The following is a 7752-nucleotide window of genomic DNA, read 5'->3' as shown; positions in this document are numbered from 1 at the left end:
TGATATGAACAATTGTGGTACTCTAACGTGTTTTTCTGAGTGTGCTATTTACAGGCTCTGACCTCAACTCAATCTCACACAAATCAGAAGCACTGTGTATAAAGAGCAACCCAAGCAACGCTTTCGCATTCACCATGTTCAGTATGAACAGTGGAAAAGCTTCAGAAGTTCTGAAGTTATACAAACTCTGATGTGGACTCAGTCACTAGAAGCTCTGAAGATCCAGAAAGTCTGATAACCAAGAAACACTGAAGGCTCAGATATTCTGACGGTGTAGAAGACTCTGAAGATCCAGAAGCTGATTAGTGAAATTCTGTTGTCCAGAAGCAAGATACTCTGAAGACCATGTTCTTCCCTCTGAGTTCAGAATCAGAAGAAACAATGGTTAGAGGATCTGGGCTTTCCCTCTGACTCTGATTAACCGGCTTCACAAGTTCCAATATGAAGCATTCCCCTGATCAGAAGTCTCCTAGGTTTAAAGGTCAAGTCGCTATCCAAGTACAAAAGCAACTGTACCTTCCTGACGACCTACCTAACAGTCTCAGACACAGCAGAAGCTGGATTTTCCAGAACTGCCCTCCAACGGTAGCATTTTCCATGCAACGCTCAACCCTAATCCTTGGAGTATATAAAGAGGCTGAAGACTGAAAGAAGCGGCTAGAAGCATTCACATACGCGCAAGACATATTCAAATTCTTCTAAGCTTTCTTTCATCTGAAATTCATTGAGTTTACTATTAGCTTTTTAGAAGCAAATCTCTTGTAAACAATTCTTTGATAAACAGTTTGTTTAGTTCCTTTAGGAGATCAAGGCTGATCGGATCCTAGAGAAGACTAAGAGAGTGAATCTTAGTGTGAGCTAAGTCAGTGTAATTGTTAGTCACTTGTAGGTTTCAAGTGCAGTTGTAACTCTTACCTGATTAGTGGATTGCCTTCATTCTAAGAAGGAAGAAATCACCTTAACGGGTGGACTGGAGTAGCTTGAGTGATTTATCAAGTGAACCAGGATAAAATCCTTGTGTGCTTTTCTATCTCTTATCTTTAGCACTTAAGTTCTCGAAAGATTTGTCAAAATCTTTAAGGTGGAAATTTTATACTGAAAACGTTATTCAAACCCCCCCTTTCTACCGTTTTTCATACCTTCAATTGGTATCAGAGCGCAAGTTCTGATTACCACACCTAACAGTGTTCAGTGATCCGGGCCGGTGTGAAAAACAATGGCTGCCACCACCAGTGAAACTCAAAGAGATGGTTACAATGCAAAGCCTCCTATGTTCGACGGTCAAAGGTTCGAATATTGGAAAGATAGACTGGAAAGTTTCTTTCTGGGTTTCGATGCAGATCTCTGGGATATTATTGTGGATGGCTACGAGCGTCCAGTTGATGCAGATGGCAAGAAGATCCCAAGGTCAGAGATGACTGCAGATCAAAAGAAGCTATACTCACAACATCACAAAGCAAGAGCAATTCTTCTAAGTGCTATTTCCTATGAAGAGTACCAGAAGATTACAGATCGTGAGTTTGCGAAAGGCATTTTTGAATCTCTGAAGATGTCTCATGAAGGAAACAAGAAAGTCAAAGAATCAAAGGCATTGTCTTTGATCCAAAAGTATGAATCCTTCATCATGGAGCCAAATGAGTCCATTGAAGAAATGTTCTCCAGATTTCAGTTGCTTGTAGCTGGCATACGACCTCTCAACAAGAGCTACACAACAAAAGATCATGTCATAAGGGTCATCAGGTGTCTTCCTAAAAGTTGGATGCCTTTGGTGACTTCAATAGAGCTCACGAGAGACGTTGAGAATATGAGTTTAGAAGAACTCATCAGCATTTTGAAATGCCATGAGCTGAAGCGCTCAGAGATGCAAGATCTGAGGAAAAAGTCCATAGCCTTGAAATCTAAATCTGAAAAGGCTAAGGTTGAGAAGTCAAAAGCTCTTCAAGCTGAAGAAGAGGAATCTGAAGAAGCATCAGAAGATTCTGATGAAGATGAGCTGACTCTGATTTGCAAGAGACTCAATCGCATCTGGAAGCACAGGCAGAGCAAATACAAAGGCTCTGGAAAGGCAAAAGGAAAATCTGAATCCTCAGGTCAGAAGAAGTCCTCACTTAAGGAAGTCACATGCTTTGAGTGCAAAGAATCAGGGCACTACAAAAGTGACTGTCCAAAGTTGAAGAAGGACAAGAAGCCAAAGAAGCACTTCAAGACAAAGAAGAGTCTGATGGTGACATTTGATGAATCAGAGTCAGAGGATGTTGACTCTGATGGTGAAGTCCAAGGACTCATGGCTATTGTCAAAGACAAGGAAGCAGAGTCAAAGGGAGTTGTTGACTCTGACTCAGAATCAGAAGGAAATCCTAACTCAGACGATGAAAATGAGGTATTCGCTTCTTTCTCTACCTCTGAACTGAAACATGCATTGTCTGACATTATGGATAAGTATAACTCCTTATTGTCTAAGCATAAGAAGCTGAAAAAGAACTTATCTGCTGTTTCCAAGACTCCTTCTGAACATGAGAAAATTATTTCTGATTTGAAAAATGATAATCATGCCTTGATCAATTCTAACTCTGTGCTTAAGAACCAGATTGCTAAGTTAGAAGAAATTGTTGCCTGTGATGCCTCTGACTGTAGAAATGAATCTAAGTATGAAAAGTCTTTTCAAAGATTCCTAGCTAAAAGCGTGGATAGAAGCTTAATGGCTTCAATGATCTATGGCGTAAGCAGAAATGGAATGCATGGCATTGCCTATTCTAAGCCAATTAGAAATGAGCCCTCTGTGTCTAAAGCTAAATCCTTGTATGAATGCTTTGTTCCCTCTGGTACCATATTGCCTGATCCTGTACCTACTAAAGTTGCTAAAAACCCTCTTAAAAAGGGATCCTTCTCTATGACTAAATATCATGCAAATATTCCCTTAAAATATCATGTTGAGACACCCAAGGTGATCAGAACCTCTGGGGTAACTAACAAGAGAGGACCCAGAAAGTGGGTACCTAAGGACAAGATTATCTATGTTGCAGATATCCTTGATAGCTCCACTGAAACACCAATCATGGTATCTGGACAGTGGATGCTCGCGTCACATGACGGGAGAAAGGCGTATGTTCCGAGAGCTGAAACTTAAGCCTGGAGGCGAAGTTGGCTTTGGAGGAAATGAAAAGGGTAAAATTGTTGGTACTGGTACTATTTGTGTAGATAGTAGTCCATGCATTGATAATGTGTTATTGGTAGACGGCTTAACACATAACTTATTGTCTATAAGTCAATTAGCTTACAAGGGTTATGATGTTATATTCAATCAAAAGTCCTGCCGGGCTGTAAGTCAAATCGATGGCTCTGTTCTGTTTAACAGCAAGAGGAAGAACAACATTTATAAGATCAGATTATCTGAGTTGGAGGCTCAGAATGTGAAGTGCCTTCTGTCTGTTAATGAAGAGCAGTGGGTATGGCATAGACGGTTAGGGCATGCCAGTATGAGAAAGATTTCTCAGCTGAGCAAGCTAAACCTTGTCAGGGGCTTACCCAATCTGAAGTTCGCTTCAGACGCTCTTTGTGAAGCATGTCAGAAAGGCAAATTCACAAAAGTCCCTTTCAAGGCAAAGAATGTTGTCTCAACCTCAAGGCCGTTGGAACTTCTGCATATCGACCTTTTTGGACCAGTGAAAACTGAGTCTATAGGTGGCAAGAGATATGGGATGGTTATCGTTGATGACTATAGCCGCTGGACATGGGTAAAGTTTCTAACCCACAAGGATGAGTCTCATGCTGTGTTCTCTACCTTCATTGCTCAAGTGCAAAACGAGAAGGCTTGTAGGATTGTGCGTGTCAGAAGTGACCACGGTGGAGAGTTTGAGAATGACAAATTTGAGAGTCTGTTTGATTCTTATGGAATTGCACATGATTTCTCTTGTCCCAGAACTCCTCAACAAAATGGTGTTGTTGAGAGGAAGAACAGAACTCTTCAGGAGATGGCTAGAACCATGCTCCAAGAAACTGGCATGGCTAAGCACTTTTGGGCAGAGGCAGTAAATACAGCATGTTACATTCAGAACAGAATCTCTGTGAGACCAATTCTGAATAAGACTCCTTATGAATTGTGGAAGAACATAAAACCCAACATTTCTTATTTTCATCCTTTTGGCTGTGTTTGTTATGTTCTCAATACTAAGGATAGATTGCATAAATTTGATGCTAAGTCTTCTAAGTGTCTATTACTCGGTTACTCTGAGAGATCTAAAGGTTTTAGATTTTATAATACTGATGCTAAGACTATTGAAGAATCTATTCATGTTAGATTTGACGATAAGCTTGACTCTGACCAGTCAAAGCTAGTTGAAAAGTTTGCAGATTTAAGCATTAATGTTTCTGACAAAGGCAAAGCTCCAGAGGAAGTTGAGCCAGAGGAAGATGAACCAGAGGAAGAAGCTGGTCCCTCTAACTCACAAACTCTGAAGAAGAGCAGAATCACTGCAGCTCACCCTAAGGAATTGATTTTGGGCAACAAAGACGAACCAGTCAGAACCAGATCTGCCTTCAGACCCTCTGAAGAGACCTTGCTCAATCTGAAAGGATTGGTGTCCTTAATTGAACCCAAGTCCATAGATGAAGCTCTTCAGGACAAGGATTGGATTCTGGCTATGGAAGAAGAATTGAATCAATTCTCCAAGAACGATGTTTGGAGCTTAGTGAAGAAGCCTGAGAGTGTCCATGTTATTGGAACAAAATGGGTATTCAGAAACAAGCTGAATGAGAAAGGAGATGTAGTCAGAAACAAGGCAAGGCTAGTTGCTCAAGGCTACAGCCAGCAGGAAGGAATAGACTACACTGAAACATTTGCTCCAGTAGCAAGACTGGAGGCAATCAGACTGTTGATCTCTTTTTCAGTAAATCACAACATAGTTCTACATCAGATGGACGTGAAGAGTGCCTTCCTAAATGGTTATATTTCAGAGGAAGTCTATGTTCATCAACCCCCAGGTTTTGAAGATGAGAAGAAACCGGACCATGTGTTCAAATTGAAGAAATCACTCTACGGTCTGAAGCAAGCTCCCAGAGCATGGTATGAGAGACTCAGCTCATTCCTTCTGGAGAATGAGTTTGTAAGGGGTAAAGTAGATACAACTCTTTTCTGCAAGACTTATAAAGATGATATCTTAATTGTGCAAATTTATGTTGATGATATTATATTTGGTTCTGCTAATCAATCTCTATGCAAAGAATTTTCTAAGATGATGCAGGCTGAATTTGAGATGAGTATGATGGGAGAATTAAAGTACTTTCTGGGAATACAAGTTGATCAGACACCAGAAGGAACATATAGAACTTCTGAAGAAGTTCAATATGCTGGAATCTACAGTGGCCAAGACTCCAATGCATCCTACATGCATTCTGGAGAAAGAAGATAAAAGTGGTAAAGTATGTCAGAAGCTCTATCGTGGCATGATAGGTTCACTTCTATACTTAACTGCATCTAGGCCAGACATACTATTTAGTGTTCATTTATGTGCTCGTTTCCAATCAGATCCAAGGGAAACCCACTTAACTGCTGTTAAGAGGATCCTAAGGTATCTGAAAGGCACCACTAACCTTGGCTTGATGTATAAGAAAACATCAGAGTATAAGCTTTCAGGTTACTGTGATGCTGATTATGCTGGAGATAGAACAGAGAGAAAAAATACTTCTGGAAATTGTCAATTTCTGGGAAGCAATCTAGTCTCATGGGCAAGCAAGAGGCAATCAACCATTGCACTATCAACTGCAGAGGCAGAATATATCTCAGCAGCAATATGCAGCACTCAGATGCTCTGGATGAAACATCAGCTGGAGGATTATCAGATCCTTGAGAGCAATATCCCAATCTATTGTGATAACACTGCTGCAATCTCATTGAGTAAGAATCCTATCTTGCATTCTAGGGCAAAGCACATTGAGGTAAAGTATCACTTTATTAGAGATTATGTACAGAAGGGCGTACTTCTTCTGAAGTTTGTTGATACTGACCATCAATGGGCAGATATCTTTACAAAGCCCTTAGCAGAGGATAGATTTAATTTTATTCTGAAAAATCTGAACATGGACTTTTGTCCAGAGTGAAGATGGATCAGAACCTCTGACTATGATACTTCTTGATCAGAAGATGTCTAGTCCAGAAGGTAACTCAATCAGAGTGTGTGTACCCACTGGTACTGATTCTGAAGCTGAGACAGCAACACGTGTGTCAGTATTTCTGATGCATAGTTCCTTGTGCCCGTGTGACAGTCTGTTATGATTGCGTGTAGATGTGCTTCTCTCCTGTGTGTGATCTGTGTATTTACTGTTACTATCTATCTTTAATTTTCAACCGTTGATCTTAAATTGCTTTTTGAATCAACAACGGTTATTTGTCAAAACCCACTATACACACACGATCTCTTTCACTTTCGGTTTTTACTCTCTCTCTCTCTCTCTGCTATTTCAAAACCGCTTATCCTCGTTTTCTCTCTCGATCTCTCTTCATCTTTCAACCTTCATCTTCTACCTCAAACCTTCAACCGCTTCAAAAATGGTGAGTCAAACCAGAAGAGCTACTGCAGATGCAACCCAGTTCCCTCACATGGTAGTTGGTCTAGCAACGGGTCAAAGGGGCCCTGAGAATCCGACACAAGATCAAGGTCAAGCTCAAGAGCAGATTATTCCAATTGCAGAACGGGGCTGTGCCGTTCATTGCGTTTATGCTCCTGAGGAACTTCAAGTCCTGGCAGAATGGAGATTCGACCTCGACAACCTGGCTACAAATGGGTATGATCTCCGTCCTGAAGTCCAAGTTCAAGGTTGGGGAAATTACTTCAACAGGCTTCGAGGACCGGTGTATGATAAACTGATCAAGGAATTCTGGAAGCACGCCGACTGCGATGATACTCAGGTGGTATCTCACATTCTTGAAAGAAAGATCATCATCACAGAGAAGTCTCTCGTGAATTTGCTGGGTGCAAACACTGCTTTTGGGTATCGTTTCCAATTCACGGAATCGAAGCTGAAACCCAAGACGAAGGATGAGATCAACAAGGCCCTGTACACCAATTACAAACCGGGCAAGACGAATTACAAGGTGATGGACCTTCATCCCAAGCTCAGGATCTGGCACAAAATTTTGCTCTACTGCATAAACCAGAGACCAAAGGGCAGTTCCCCAGACTACATCAACTTCAACCAGAAGGTGATGTTGTTCTTCATCCAAGACCAGAAGAAGATCTGCCTTCCCTACTTCCTGTTCTCCTACTTGAAGGAATGTATCCGGAAGTCTCGTACCACTGCCTCCATCAAGTCAGCGATCAAGTATATTCCCTTCGGGAGACTTTTGTCTGATCTCTTCATTGAGAGTGGCCTCATTCAAGATCTGATAAATGCTGGATGCACAGAGGATCTGACCACCATTGTCAGTGATGTCTTCACTGCAAATTCTCTAAAGAAGATGGGCCTAATCAAGAAGAAGATTGCTCCTTCCCATGAAGACACATCTTCTGAGATCAGAAGTAGAAGGATGCCTCTGAATGACTACCCTCTGTGGACACAGGCTGACAATCCTGACGCCATTAGGTGCTATGTTGAAGACCTAAGGGCTCAAGGATTCGAAATTGATCTCGATGATTTCTTCAGCAGACTGTCGCCAGCTCCAGAGTTTCCTTCTCCTCCCAAGAAGAAAGTTCAGAGGAAGATGATCCTAGAAGAATCTTCTGAGGAATCAGATGTCCCTCTGATCAAAAAGAAGAA

The sequence above is a fragment of the Lotus japonicus genome, chromosome 3 (assembly GCF_012489685.1).
Source record: "Lotus japonicus ecotype B-129 chromosome 3, LjGifu_v1.2".
In the NCBI taxonomy this organism is placed as follows: Eukaryota; Viridiplantae; Streptophyta; class Magnoliopsida; order Fabales; family Fabaceae; genus Lotus; species Lotus japonicus.
This window is presented reverse-complemented; position numbering follows the sequence as displayed.